This window comes from Hemitrygon akajei, chromosome 1 (genome assembly GCF_048418815.1).
Source record: "Hemitrygon akajei chromosome 1, sHemAka1.3, whole genome shotgun sequence".
Taxonomy (NCBI): domain Eukaryota; kingdom Metazoa; phylum Chordata; class Chondrichthyes; order Myliobatiformes; family Dasyatidae; genus Hemitrygon; species Hemitrygon akajei.
In genome coordinates, this window is record NC_133124.1 from 116,727,059 (window position 1) to 116,743,546 (window position 16,488).

Genomic DNA, 16,488 nt, shown 5'->3' on the forward strand with positions numbered 1-16,488 from the left:
GGTTCCGTGTAAGTCCATAGGTTGTGGGATCAGTTCAATGATGTGGCAAGTGAAGTTGAGTGAAATTATCCCTTTTGGTTCAAGAGTCTGATGGTTGAAGGGCAATAACTGTTCCCGAACATGTGAGTTATGAGGCTCCTGTGCCTTCTCCCTGAAGGGAGCGGTGGGAAGAGAGCATGACCTGGGCGGTGGGGTCCCTGATGATAGATGCTGTTTTCCCGCAACAGTGCTTCATGTAGATGTGCTCAGTGGTGAGGAGTGATTTTACCCTGATGGACAGGGCTGCATCCACTACATTTGTAGGATTTTCTGTTCAAGGGCTTTGGTGCTTCCATACCAAGCTATGGTATAGCCGTCAATATACTCTCCACCATACATCTATAGAAGTTCGTCAAAGTTATAGGTGTCATGTCGAACCTTCACAAACTCCTAAGGAAGAAGAGTCGCTGCCCTGCTTTCTTTGTAATTGCACTTTTGTGCTGGGCTCAGAACAGGTCCTTTGAAAAGATAACACTGAAGAATTTAAATTTGCTGACCCTCTCCATGTCTGATCCCCCAGCAAAGGCTGGCTCGTGGATTTCTAGTTTCCTCCTCCTGAAGTCAATAATCAGCTCCTTGGTTTTTGTGACATGGAATGAGAGGATTTTGTTGTGGCACCATTGAGCTAGATCTTCAATCTCCCTCCTATATGCTGATCTGTCACCACCTTTGATTTGGCCTGTGACAGTGGTGTGATCAGCAAATTTAAATACAGCATTGGAACTGCGCTCACAAGTGTAAAGCAAATAGAGCAGGGGGCTAAGGACACAGCCTTGGGGTGCACCTGTGCTGATGGAGATTGTGGGGGAGATGTTGCCAATCAAAACTGTCTGGAGTCTTCAAGTGAGGAAATCGAGGATCTAATTCAAAGCGGTATCGAAGAAAAGGTCTTGAAGCTTATTGATTAGCTTTGAGGGGATGACATTTAAATCCCATGCTCCTCTGTAATTAAAACATTCAAATTTGTATCAAGTTTGCATTATCAAACAAAGGAATTGGACACTAAGCCACTTAAAGAGTATTAGGTGTAATGAGCAAAAGCTTGATAAAAGAAAGAGGCATGAAAGAGAATCTTAAATAGACAGTAACTTCAAGTGAGAACTCAAAGGTTTAGCTTGGTTGTGATTGGTGAAGAGCCTATATTTTGCAGTGAAGAAGAGGCCAGAATTTGGAGAAGTGCCAATTCTAGAGAGCTTTAAGAGAGTGGTAATTGTGAGAGAGTGGGTGGGTGCAAGCCCCTGGAGGTGTTTGAAAATCAGATTTATTAATTAACCATGAAGCATTCTTGGTTGCTGAGTCGGGTAAGACTGTTTCGACTGAACTCGTGTTTGCTGACTATAGAATAGGATGGTTGGCCACAGGAGGTTGAGCTGAGAAACAAGAAAAGGTATTGTCAATGGAAGCAGTAATGATGGGTGAAGTAAAAGTTGCTGCCCTCCTCATGATCAACTGGTTTACTCAATAAATTCATCCTGGCATAGGGAGAACATGATCAACTCAGAGATAAGCTACTTGCCACCATTCTCAAATCGTCAAATGGAGATCAGACCTGGACAGACCATAACACTCCCTTGATCCACTTTGCTCAGTGTCATGTAGCTGAGCTAAAGCTCATTATCTAGCTTCACCATGAAGCAATGTCACTTTGTCAAGCTACCAGTGAGGATTTAGAGGCAATGTTACCTTGCAGCATTGAGGTAGACTGGAGCTTTGTAAAGGGACTGAGAGAAGGACTGGAGGGGAGATGAGGAAAATGGAGAGGAGTGTCTAGAACATATATGTCAAACTCAAGGCCCGCGGGCCAAATCCTGTCCGCGGGGGAATTATCTTTGGCCCGCGAGATAATATCTAATTACTATTAAAGCTGGCCCCAGTAATCGAAGCGCCTATGGTGTATGATATGGCTAATGCTGAGTTTATTCAGGTACCAGATTTTCAGGGTTTTTAGTGTTTATTCGGCAGTCTTGCTCGGCAGTCTTCTTCATAAGAAACGGAATTTGTAAAGTGAAACACTTTGCAGTCATAGCAGAGACTGAGACACATGAGAGCAGGCTGAAAAAACGGAGGCAACGAAAGCTGCGTTCGCACGCGTCCGACTGATCCGGCCCGCATGAAGCTGCATTTTGCTCAATCCGGCCCGTGACCTAAAGTGAGTTTGACACCCCTGGTCTAGAACATGTGGTGGAGCAGAAACCCGTGTGACATTTGAATGAACTCTTTGATGTGTGATAACCTGCAAGGCACACACTTAGAGCAGGGAAGCGAGAGTCGGCAAGGTAGCTATCCCTTGGTCTGAATGACTTCCCTCTGCCCCTTCCATTTCAAATAATCCTACAATTGAAGTCCTGTCCAATGCTGTTTTGTACTGCTAACTGAAAGGAATTTCTAGCCCAGTGCATTCAGGTAGTGATGGGAAAGACAAGAAAACAGTTAGGATTCAACCCAAAACCTGGTTTAAATGCTCTGCCTTTTTAATTCCTCTGTAGATTGAAGCAGCAGGGTGATGTGTTGCTTTTGGATAGGTGGATGGTGGTGGGAAGGACTTTGCTGAATTATCCTTCACATGAAAGGACTGGGCAATAGTTCACTCTGTGCTTTATGGAAACACCTTCATGTTTTCTATGGAAATAATCCAATGAGTTTAGAACCAGTGTTTATCGCACAGTGAGGGAGTGGATCTGTGAGACATTTGTTGAATTATCCTTTGGTGATGCAAGCGAATGCAGATGTAGAATCATGGATTTCACCTGAAACCTTGTCCATTTTCCTCCATAGATACTCTCAAACTCACCAAAGTTTTCCAGCGTTTTTGTGTTACTCTTTTATTTTCTACGTGGGAATGCTCAGAGTTTAACATCCCTTCAAAAAAACATTCAGACAGCATAGAAGGAGGGTGTTTGGTTATTCGTGACTGTACTAAATCACTAGTAGAGATAACAATTACTTCTCTTTCCCACTGCCTAACAAATATAAGACTAAATCAAAGTCCCTCTGATACCTGAATATGCCCCCTGGGCATGCATTCCAAATTACTGACACAAAACAATTTTCCTCACCTCCCTCATTATTTTATTTGGTGGTTATTCCTAATCTCTGCACCCCGGTTGCAATCTTCCTTCTAACCAATTCTCTCTATCTGTGCTGTCAAAGGTGCTTAAGTGCAGTACTGTAGTCACATTTGTTTTGATTGTATAGCTGTAGCTTTTCTTGGATTATCATCAAGATAACTGGCAAGATCTCAGATGAGATTCTCATTGTAGATTTACCACCTTAGACACCCAGGTATAAAAGAAACACTATGTTTCATTTCAGTGTCAGTTTCTGCAGCAGTGCCCACTCCGGATGCTTGAATTGAGGAATCGTTATTGAAAGTGTGATTGAAACAATCCCTTGTCCCTGCATTAGACTCTCCCCAAGTCTGATTTAACACGGTGTGTTAAAATGCTTACAGTCTGTAATCATTGCTTTTGACTGATAGAGCTTCCCTCTTTTTATTGGAGTTCATCAACTCAACTTAAAATCATGAACCTCATAGAAAGCTTCTATCACTGATTGTGCAGCTTTAGATGAATTATAATATTAATACATCCTTTTTGTGTCTTGTATGTCATGATGCAGCTAGCATATCAAACAATGCAGGGTTTTGTATAAGAATGGGAAAGTTACTGGCTAATATTCTTATGTATACATGGAGTATAAAACAGAGCAGTACAGAAACAGGTCGACAATATCTGTGCTGAACATGGTGTCAGATTAAACTAAATGTCTTCTGCCTGTATGTGATTCCTGTCCCTCCATCGCTTACATATTCATGTACTTAACCAAAAACCCCTTAAACACTCCTATCCTATTGGCATCCACCACTACAAATGGCAGCCTGTTTCAGTCATCTACCGCTCTCTTAAAAAAAACACGTCTCGTACTTAAGTTAAAACACTTAAACAATCCCCCTCTTAACTTAAACGCATGTCTGCTAGTATTTACCATTTCTATTCTGTGAAGGCGATCCTGTCTACAATATTTATAGCTCTCATAATTGTATCAACTTTTGTCAGTTCTCCCTTCAGCCTCCAACACTTTAGAGGAAACAACCTAAGTTTTCCAACCTTTTCTTTCAGATCATACCCTCTAACCAAGGCAGCATCTGGTATGCAATATGGTATCAAATTATATTCCACGATCTTTGCTTTTGTAAACCCATTAGTGTGCAATGGCTCCCTGATCTGAAAATAGTGAATGTCGCAACTGATAACGTGACTTTCAGGGTCAGCAAACTGAGAAATTATTTGCAGATCAGCACTTTGGGGCTTCTCTCTCCACAACCATCAGTGTAAATGATGTTTGTTACATACAGTCATAGAGTAGCATATCACAGAAACAGGCCCTTTGGCTCAAGCTGTCCAAGTCAGTCAAGATAGCCAGCCAAGCTGATCCCTCTAACCCTGTCCTATCCGTAAAGTATATCTTGCAATAAATGCAGTTAATGTGCAGAAGGAGCAAATAAAGGGCAACTGTAAGTCAAAGGTAAATGACGTAGTGCTTTTTGGTGAGAAGAGTAGAGGTTGATTATTACTTGGAGTTTGAAAGTCTTTGTGGGATAGTTCAAACTAAATTTATTGTCAAATTACAAATATGTCACCGTATACAACCCTGAGATTCCTTTTCTTATGGGCAATTGCAGTAAGTATCAGAGACACAATAGAATCAATGATAGACCACACCCAACAGTGCAGACAGTAACTCCCGTGCAAAAAACAAACTGTGTAACTGCAGAAAGAAAGAGCAAAAAGAAATAATAATAAACAAAAAGGCAGCAAATATCGAGAACATGAGATGAAGAGTCCAGTTCAGTGAAGGGCTAATTGAAGTTGAATGAATTCATCCCCTTTTGTTCAAGAGACTGATGGCTGAAGGGTAATAACTGTTCCTGAACCTGGCAACGTGGATCGTGAGGTTCCTGCACCTCCTACCTGATGGCAGCAGAGAGAAGAGAGCAAAGCCTGGATGGTGGGGAGCCTTGATGATGGAAGCTCCATTCCTGCAGCAGCACTACATGTAGATGTGCTCAATGACAGGGAGAGCTTTACCTGTGATGGACTCGGCCATATCCATTACTTTTCATAGGATTTTCCATACAAAGGCTTTCGTGTTTCCATACCAGACTGTGATGCAATAAACTCTCCACCACACATCTATAGAAGTTTGTCAAAGTTTTAGATGATATGCTGAATCGTCGCAAACTTCTAAGAAATTAGAGGTGCTTTCTACATAATGGCACTTATGTGCTGGACCTGGAACAGATCCACTCAAATGATAACACTGAGGAATTTAAAAATGCTGACCCTCTCCACCTCTGATCCCCCAATGAGGACTGTCTCATGGATCTCCGGTTTCCTCCTCCTGGTCAATAATATTCACCTTTGCTTTGCTGACATTGAGTGAGAGGTTGTTGTTGTGGCACCACTCAGACTGATTTTCAACCTTAGTGACAGTGGTGTCCGACAAACTTAAACCTGGCATTGGAGTTGTGCTTAGCCTTACAATCCTACGTAGAAAGTGAGTAAAGCGGGGGGTATGCATGCAGCCTTGTGGTGCATGTCTCCTGAGGGACATTGTGGGACATTGCCAATTTGAATTGACTGAGGTCTACAGGTGAGGAAATCGAGGATCCAGACATACAAAGAGATATTAAGGCTAGGACTTTCCATTATCTTGCATATATTTGATGTTAATGCAATTGGCTTGTAGCAAGTGGGTTTTGACGGATCCTTGCCAGGTTTCCTTATTGGAATTACTTCTGCTTCTTTCCATGCACTTGGTAATCTTCCCTCCTCTCACACTCTGTTGTAAAGATGCAGCAACTTCAAGAGTGCTCCTTCTCCTAGATTTTTTAGCATAATATAGCATATCAGATCTTTCCCTGGGGAGGTTGGTCTCGATTCCTTTATTGCTCTCACCATCTCTGCTAACGTAAATGGTTCATCAATTATTTCATCAGTTTCTTCCCTCCTGTTTAACACACCTGGGTGTTGACTCATTGTTCTTTCTCTACTCCTTCTCCATTCTGCAGCCAAATTTTCTGAACTGTGTATTTTCACAAATGACTTGGCCATGATCTCAGCCTTATCCCTACTGGAGACTGCTGCTTCCTTCTCAGATATCATCATTGGATATTCCCATTCCCTTCTCTCTCTTCCCATCCTCTTAATCATTCCCCATACTTCTCCCACAGGCGTCGTTCATAGATTTTCGGTAGAAAAAACTCAAACTGTAATTTTCACCAGGAAAAGAATTGAGGTAGGGAAGAAGATAAGGATGTGTGGGATAGAATTAGAAAGGGTTGGATCATTTAAATTTCTGGGAGTTACATTTGATTCACGGTTAACATGGGCAGACCATATCAGGAAAGTTAAGGAGAAATGTAAAAAAGTAATAAACGTGATGAGATGTTTGACTGGTAGGGAATGGGGGAGCAAGTTGTTCAGCATTGAAGAGAATGTATGTGACTTTAGTAAGATCTGTGTTGGACTATGAAAACGTGGCATATGGATCAGCAGTTAAGTCTCTTATAAGGAAACTGGATGTGATTCAGGCTCAGGTTTTGATAGTGTGCAATGAGGCTTTTAAAACATCACCAGTATTAGCCCTACAGGTAGAATTGGGAGCAATGCCTTTGGAACTAAGAAGGAAGCAACTGATGGCAAACTACCGGGCTAATTTGCAGGGGCACAATGATTCTCACTCTGCAAAAGGAGTGTTGCAGGAGTGCTGGGAGAATGGGAGGTTTCAGAGGGATAACTTTAGTCGGGTAGGGAATGATATTGCTAAAGAATGTGGAGTGTTTGATCTAAGGATAAGTCCTTCAGTAGTTTATCCAGATGTAGCTCCATGGAAGCTGGTATGGCCTGACACAGACTGGATTTGTTAGAGGTAAAAAGTAAAGGAAAATATAAAACTGATTTTGTAAGTGCATTTAACTATCATGTGATGGAAAAGTATAGTGGTTATACTCAGATTTATATGGTTGGTGCTAAGGAACCTGAAACAGGTGTGACAGGGTTTGGGGTGGTTATACCGGCAAAAGAAATTGGAATCAGCAGAAGAACATCTATTAAGTTAGGAGTGTATACTGTGGAGATGTTGGCAGTGTTGGTTGTGTTGCGATGGGTGGAGAAAGCTAGACTAGTCAAAGTGTTGATATGCTCAGATTCATCCCCAGTTCTAGCAAGTTTAAGGTCTTTTCACTCAAGCAGCTGGCAAGATGTACTTTATGAAGTCCTTCAATCAGTCACAAGAGTTGCAAATCAGGGAGGTCAGGTGAAATTTCTATGGGTTCCAGCTCATGTAGGGGTGAAGGAGAATGAAAGGGTGGATGAGTTGGCAAAGAGGGTGTTAAAGAAAGAAAATATAGAAATGCACAATGGTATCAGCAAAGCAGAGGCTAAGTGTGTTATCTGGGAAAAAATCATCCAAATGTGGCAAGAAAGATGGGACAGAGAGGGGAAAGGGAGGCATTTATATCAAATACAAGAGGGTTACAGGTACTAGGGTAGGCAGTGGGTACAGAAGAGAGGAAACTGTGTGGACTAGGTTAAGGCTGGGGTACTGTGCACTAAACAAAACATTGAAAATGATAAGGAGACACCAGACAGGATTGTGTGAGGAATGTCAGGAAGAGGAGTCAGTAGAACATGTAATTCTGAGTTGCAGGAAATATGGGATACAGGGAGAGACGATGAGAATTAATCTAAGGGAATTGGGAGTACAGGAATTCACATTAAAAGGGTTACTGGGCATGGGTGAGAGGGCACAGGTCAGGTTAGCATTCTTAAGAGATACAGGGGTTTTTTCTATAGGATATGATGGATAAGCAGGAGTAGGGTACTAGGATGGCCAAAGAAGGAAGGATAAATTGTAGATTAGGGTATGTGTGTGTGAATGGGTGAAGGGATTTAGAATGTAAGTCTATCGTCTGATCCACACTCTGGAGCAGAAGGTGGCAGTAATGCACCATTAAGCTGGGTCCCAACTGCCGTAAAACAAGAAGGAAGGAAGGCTAGGACTTGAAGCTTATTGATTAGTTTTGAGGGGTGATGGTACTGAATGCCGCCCTATAGTCAATGAAGAGCATCCTCACTGTCCAGATGTTCCAGGTCTGAGTGAAGAGCCAATGAAACGGCATCTGCTGTTGACCTGTTGTGACGGCAGGCAAGTTGGATTGGATCCAAGTCACTTCTCAGCCAGGAGTTCATGTGTTTCATCACCAACCTCTCAAAGCACTTCATCACAGTGAATGTAAGTGCTACTGGATGTTAGTCATTGAGTCATGTTACCATGTTCTTCTTAGGCACTGGTATAATTGAAGCCTGCTTAAAGCAGGTGGGTAATTTAGACTACTAATGGAAGGGTTTAAAAATATTGGTGAAAATTCCAGCTGGTCGATCAGCACAAGTCTTTAATACGCAACTAGATACCCCATCTGGACAGGATGCTTTCTGTGAGTTTATCTTCCTGAAGAACGCTCTCACATCAGCCTCAGAAACCACAGGGTTATTGGGGTTTGTGTGAGTTTGTGAAGGTGCCTCCATGTTTTGATGGTCAGAGTGAGCATAACAGACATTGAGTTGATTTGGGAGTGAAGGCTTGGTGTCGCCTATGTCGCTTGGTTTCAATTTGTAGGAGGTGATAGCATTCAAGCCTTGCCACAGCTTTTGAGCATCCTTTTTTTTTTAAACTTTTTTTATTGTTTTCAAATTGTTACAGAATAAATGTGCATGAAAAAAAAGTGTTACCCAGCCCCCTCCCCTTAACCCCTCCCCCCTAACATCCCTATTAAGAAAATAAGAAAGAGAAAAAAAAAGGGAATGCCTGGATGTTGGAAGATCCCCACATGCTCCACGGAGTTCTCATTTTTTTTTAAAATATATGTTAAAGTTCTTTTTCTTTTCAATCTATAATAATACCTAATCTTTCCACTTTCGTGGTATCCTGGGAAATCTTTATAAAAGTCTCCATGTTGCTATGTGTGTCCCCACCATTCATCCAGGCAAAAAGATAGAAAAAAATTAAAATATAAAGGAAAAAAAAAATACCCCCCTACTAATGTTGTGGAAAAAAGACACAACATTACCCCCCTCTGCTGTACGGGTCATGGCAACCGCCATGATTACACACGTGAATCCCGCAGTAACCGATCCACAGCCTCCCAGCTCCCCCGCAACATAAAAAAGTATATGTATAAGAAGAGAAAAAAAAAATACTATTCTCATTTAGTATTTCTAAAATTTTGCTTTTCTCTTCTGTAATATCCATAAATGTCCATCACTTCTGTTCCTTGGGTCTATCTTCATCTTTAATCCATTACGTTTGGAAACCTCTATGTGTAGTTAGCGAATAGATGGAAGTTCTTGTACAAACTCCTCCGCTTTTCGATAGTCGGAAAAAAAAAATTTTCCGTCCTCCAAAAAAATTATCAGTGTTGCTGGATGACGCATTGTAAATTTATAACCCTTTTCCCATAAGGCTTTTTTCGCTGGGTTAAATTCCTTCCTTCTCTTCAACAGGTTATAACTTATATCAGGATAAAAAAGAATTGGTTTCCCTGCTATCATCAGTGGCCCGTTTCTATTTTTGGCACTTTGGGCAGCGGCCTTCAGGACCTTTTCTTTGTCTTGGTATCGTAAGCATTTTATCAAAATTGATCGTGGGTTTTGGTCAGCTCGAGGTCTTGACCTTAAAGATCTATGCGCCCATTCAATCTCAATTGGAGTTTCTCTTTCCATTTTCAATTTTTTAGGGATCCATTTTTGAAAAAATTTTATTGGATCTTCTCCTTCTATATCTTCTTTAAGTCCAACAATTTTAATATTGTTTCGTCTACTGAGATTTTCAAGCTTATCAATTTTTTCCATAAATTGTTTTCTTTCTGATGTCCAAGCAGTATTTTCCTTTTCCATTTTGTCCATTCTTTCAACCATGTCTTCCGTTGTAGTTTCCAAGTCCGTAATTCTTTTTTCCATTTTTTCCTGTCTCTTTGTCATTTTATCAAGCATAGTCTCCATATTGGTCATTTTTTTTTCGAGTTTTTTTTGGTTATTTTTAATTACTTTTAATGTGTCTAATTTACGCATTATTTGCCTCAAAGTCTTTTCTATATTTCTAGAAGGACTTTTACCTCCTTCAGCTGATCCTTCCGAGAGATTTGACTCTCCCTCCGATTCGCTATCACTTTCAGTTGCAGTGGTAGCTGGGCTTTGTAGTTCTTTTTGTTCCTGTTTGTGCATGCTCCATCCTTCGCGTTTGCGCAGTTCACGATGGTTTTTTCCTTTGGAAGTGGCAAGCGTTGCCACCATCTCCTGTTCAGTATCACCGGCGATACAATGTACCTGAGATCGCGGCTCCTCGGTAGACGTGGGCCTCGCTCTTGTTCCAACTTGCGTAGTCTTCCCGGTATTAGTTTTCTTCATCTTCTTTCCTTGAGGCATAGCTTGACACAGTCCGGAGTCGTTTATAAGCAACTTTTAGAGAGTATTGACTAACTTTTCTTCATTTAAACATTAATTTATTAACTTTTTACGGGAGAGCTGGGTCCCTGCGTCTCGATCCTACGTCATCACGTGATGTCCCCCCTTTTGAGCATCCTTCAGTGATTTAAGTTTGGTCCAAAATTGCTACTTCAGTCGTGAAATAGCTTTCCGGAAATCATACTTGGACCTCTTGTTTTAATTTAGTTGCCAGACCTGAAAGTTACTGATCTGGCTCTGAGCAGATTGTGGATCTTATGGTTCAGCCAAGACTTATGGTTTGGGGAAGACTCTGAATGATTTTGTGAGGACACACTCGTTTACAACCGTTTTTATACAGTCCTTGAACATGGCCCAATCTACTGACTTGAAGTAATCTGTAGCCTCTCTTCTGCCTCCCATGACCACCTCTCTGTTGTCCTTATCTCTGGAGACTTGCTTTTTTCTCTGCCTGTATACAGGTAGGAGGAAGACAGCTAGGATAGGGGAACAGAGGCATCCTGAAGTTGAAATATACACATCATTTGATGTGATGTGAGCCATTAAGTCTATAAACCTCCTCCCTTCTCAGTCCTGAAAAAGACTCTTGGGCGAAAATGTCAAGTGTTTATTCATTTCAATAGATGTTGCCTAACCTGCTGAGTTCTTCCAGCATTTTGTGTATGTTATTTGGATTTTATTTCTAGAGGGATAAAATTGAGATTGGGAAAGATGTATTGGATCCTGATTAGATCATTGTAATCTTACACACATTCCAGATCATCATTAAAAAGGATATGGAGTCACTGGAGATGGTACAGAGAAGGCTTACAAGGCTGATAACAGAAATGCAAAGTTACACACATCATGAAAAGATGAACAAGCTGGGTTTATTTTATCTTGCAAACAGAAAGTTGAATCGTAAACTAATAGAGGTCATTAATATGATGAAAGGCTTTGGCAGAGTGGATACAAAAAGAGAACATGGGAAAGAGTAAACCAGAGGCCATTGATGTAAGAAAATCCACAAGGCAATTCACAAGAGACATCTTTATTCAAAGATCAGTGAGAATGCTGGGCATGCTCCCACAGGGAATACTTGAAGCAAAGGTTATTTAAGGCTGTGAAAATCAAAAAAAAGCTGCAGATACCAGAAGTCTGAAATAGAGAATATTACAGGACAGGACCAGACCACAATGCCTGAGCCGAGCACGATGCCACATTAACCTAATCCCTTTTGCCTGCACTTGATTCAAATTTCTGCATATTCATGTGCCTATCAAAAGTGTCTTCCATAGCTCAATATATAGTATTTGCTTCCAATACCACATGCACAAGCTGTTCTTGGCTTCTACCACTCTCTGTGTTTAAAAAAAAATCAAAACTTTCCCCACACATCCCATTTCAACTTTCTCTCTCTCACCTTAAAACTACACCATCTAGTATTTGGCATTTCTATTGGGAACAAGATTCTAGCTGTCTGCCCTACCTATGTTTCTTGTAATTTTAAAACCTCTCTCTTTATACTCCATGTTAGAGAAAAGAACCTGAGTTTGTATATCCTCTCCTTATAACTTATACTTTCTAATCCAGGCAGCATCCTGTTAAACTTCTGTACCCTCATAAAAACTGAAATTAAAAAAAAATGCTAGAAGAACTGAGTTTTTGTCCTGAGACGCTGTTTTCAATTCCACAGATGCTGCTTGATCTGCTGAATTTTTCCAGCATTTGCTGTTTTTATTTTACACTTAAAGGGAGACTGGATAAGCATTTGAGGAGGAGGTTACACTAATGGGTTAGTGGAGGAAGCTCAAATGGAGTGAGAACATCAGTATGAACTGGTTGGGTCAAACAACTTGATTCCCTGCTGTGTTCCTATATAATTTTTATGGTTATTTTATGTCAATTGTAGATCCATTTGACAGAGTTTTAAAATTGATTGATCGTTACGATGCAAAAGTAGTTAAGGGTCATGAAGGTCTGTGTGGATGAGAATGTACCTTCATGAATGTACTGGTCATACACAAAAAAAAAGCTGTCGATGAACTGGAGATTCATAATCTGCTGAGAAATAGATCTGTGGCATTCAAGAAATATACTAGAAGTCTAAGTACAATCTATGGAGGTCTGTTTTAAGGGCAACAAAGCAAATCTGATTGCGATTAGAGATGGACTCAGGCGCACGTCAACACTGGCACAGTTTACAGGCTATTACTTCCTACAAAGCAAAACTTAACATCATGAATGGCTGTGATTCTTCATTCTCTGACGAGGTCAATACCTTTTATGCATGCTTTGAAATGGAAAAGAGAACTACACCTGTATGAATCCCTGCAGCATCTGGTGACCCAGTGACGTCTGTTTTGGAGGCCAACGTCAGAACACCTCTCAAGAGTATAAACCCTCACCAGGCGACAGGCCCAGACGGTGTACCTGGCAGGGCTCTGGAAACCCGAACCAACCAACTGGTGGGAGTGTTCAAGAACAACTTCAGTCTCTCACTGCTGCACTTGGAGGATCCACCTGCTTCAAAAGAACGACAATCATACCAGTGCCGAAGAAGAGCAGGGTGAGCTGTCTTAATTACTGTCATCCAGTGGCACTCACTGTTGAGGTGCTTTGAGAAGTTGGTCATGGCCCGAATCAACGCCTACCTAAGCAACGACTTGGACCTGCTGTAACTTGCCTCTTGCCACAATAGGTCCACAGTAAATGCAATCCCACTGGCTCTGCGCTTGACTTGAATCACCTGGTCAAGAGTAATAGGCTGCAGTTTATGATTATAGCTCAGTGTTCATCACAATCATACCCCAGTTCTAATCAACAAGCTCCAAATTCTGGGCCTCTGTACCTCCCTCTGCAACAGGATCCTCGAATGCCTCACAGGGAGACCACAGACTGTGCAGATTGGAAACAATACTTCCTCCTCGCTGACAATCAGCACTACCGTACCTCAGGGATGTATGCTTAGCCCACTGCTCTACTCTCTATATACCCATGACTGTGTGGCTAGGCAGAGCTCAAATGGCATCTATAAATTTGCTTATGCCACCGCTATTATTGGCAGAATTTCTGACGGTGATGAGATGTACAGGAGCGAGATAGATCAGCTGGTTGAGTGGTATCGCAGCACCAACCTTGCACTCAACATCAGTAAGACCAGGAAACTGAATGTAGACTTTAGAAAGGGTAAGACGAGAAAACACAAAACAGTCCTCATCGAGAGATCGGAAGTGGACAGAGTGAGTAATTTCAAGTTCCTGGGTGGCAACATCTCAGGATCTATCCTGGGCCCAACATATCAATGCAACTACAAAGAAGGCTTGGGATTGTTTATATTTCATTAGGAGTTTGAGGAGAACTGGTATGTCACCAAAGACGCTGACAAATTTCTACATGGTGAACATTCTAACTTTTTGCATCACTGCCTGGTATGGAGGGGGAAGAGCCAGTGCACAGGATTGGAGAAAGCTTCAGAAAGTCGTAAGCTCAGCCAGCTCTCTCATGGGCACAAACCTTCCCAGCATCCAGGTCACCTTCAATAGGCAACCCCTTAAAAGAGTGGCATCTGTCATGAAGCACTTTGTCACCCAGGGCATAAGACCATAAGACATACAAGCAGAATTAGGCCATTTGGTCCATCGAGTCTGCTCCATCATTCAATCATGGCTGATCCTCTTTTTTTCTCCTCCTCAATCCCATTTCCTGACCTTCTCTCCGTAACTTTTGATGTCCAATCCAAACAAAATCCTATCAATCTCTGCCTTAAATACACCCAACGACCTGGCCTCCACAGCTGCATATGGCAACAAATTCCACATATTCACCACCCTTTGGCTAAAGAAATTTCTCCACATCTCTGTTTTGAAAGGGTGCCCCTTTATCCTGAGGGTGTGCCCTCTTGTCCTAGACTCTCCTACCATGGGAAACATCCTTTCCACATCTACTCTGTCTAGGCCTTTCGATATTCGAAAGGTTTCAATGAGATCCCCCCCTCATCCTTCTGAATTCCAGCGAGTACAGACCCAGAGCCATCAAACGTTCCTCGTATGATAACCCTTTCATTCCTCGAATCATCCTTGTGAACCTCCTCTGGACCCTCTCCAATGTCAGCACGACTTTTCTAAGATGAGGAACCCAAAACTGTTCACAATACTCAAGGAGATGCCTCACCACTGCCTTATAAGGAGTCAGCATCACATCCTTGCTCTTATATTCTGGACCTCTTGAAATGAATGCTAACATTGCATTTGCCTTCCTCACCACTGACTCAAACTGAAAGTTAACCTTTAGGGTATTCTGCATAAGGTCTCCCAAATCCCTTTGCATCTCAGAGTTTTGGCTTTTCTCCCCATTTAGAAAATAGACTGCACATTTATTTCTACTACCAAAGTGCATGTCCAAGCATTTTCAACCATTATAATTCATTTTCCACTTTCTGCCCATTCTCCTAATCTGACCTGCATCCAACCTGCTTCCACAAAACTACATGCCCGTCCATCAATCTTTGTATCATCTGCAGACTTGGCAACAAAGCCATCTATTCCATCATCTAAGTCATTTATATACAGCATAAAAAGAAGCAGCCCCAACACCAACCCCTGTGAAACACCAGTAGTCATTGGCAGCCAACCAGAAAGGATCCTTTTATTCCCACTGGCTGCCTGTTACCAATCAGCCGATGCTCTAACCATGTTAATAACTTTCCTGTAATACCACGGGATCTTAACTTGGTAATCAGCCTCGTGTGGCACCTTGTCAAAGGCCTTCTGAAAGTCCAAATATACAACATCCACTACATCCCCTTTATCTATCCTACTTGTAAACTCCTCAAAGAATTCCAACAGGTTCGTCAGGCAGAATTTTCCCTGAAGGAAACCATGCTGACTTTATACCATCTTGTTCTGTGTCACCAAGTTCTCCATCACCTCATCTTTAACATCTTCCCAACCACTGAGGTCAGCCTAAATGGTCTATAGTTTTCTTTCTGCTGCCTTCCTCCTTTCTTAAACAGTGGAGTGACATTTGCAATTTTCTAGTCCTCTGGCACCATGCCATAGTCCAATGATTTCTGAAAGATCATTTCTAATGCCAATACAATGTCTAACGCTACCTCTTTCGGAACCCTAGGATGCAGTTCATCTGATCTGGGTAACTTATGTACCTTTAGGTCTTTCAGCTTTTTGAGCACCTTCTCTCTTGTAATTGTGACTGCACCCACTTCTCTTCCATCACACACTACAATATCAGGCATATTGTTTGTGTCTTCCACAGTGAAGACTGATGCAAAATACTCATTTAGTTCATCTGCCATCTCCTTGCCCTTATTTTTATTGCCTCATTTTCCTGCCTCATTTTCTAGCAGTCCTATACTCACTTTCATCTCTTTAAATACTTGAAAAAGCTTTTACCATCCACTTAGATATTATTTGCTCACTTGCTTTCATATTCCATCTGTTCACACTCTGTAGGTTTTCCCACTCTTCGTTGCTCTCTGTAGGTTTTTAAAAAGTTCCCAATTCTCTACCTTCCCAATAATTTTTACTTTGTTGTAGGCCCTTTCTTTTGTTTTTACATTAGCTTTGACTTGCCTTATCAGCCACAGTTGTACTATTTTGCCATTTGAGTATTTCTTCAATTTTGGAATAGACATGTCCTGCACCTTAGTCATTTTTCCCAGAAACACATGCCATTCCTGCTCTGCTGACATCCCTGCCAGCAGCTCCTTCCAGTTTCCTTTGGCCAACTCCTCTCTCATACCACGGTGATTTCCCTTACTCCACTGAAATACTGCTACATCAGACTTTACTTTCTCCCTATCAAATTTCAAGTTGAGCTCATTCGTATTGTGCTCACTGGTTCCTAAGGGTTCTATTACCTTAAGCTCCCAAATACCCTCCGGTTCATTGCATAACACCCAATCCAGTATAGTAGGCTCAATGACAAA

At 41.6% G+C, this 16,488-nt stretch overlaps 1 protein-coding gene across 1 annotated transcript in view; it reads left to right on the plus strand.

The window, feature by feature from the left end:
* galr1a (galanin receptor 1a) overlaps positions 1 to 16,488 on the plus strand; it is a 40,514-nt gene that overhangs the window by 1,333 nt on the left and 22,693 nt on the right. The window lies entirely within an intron of this gene.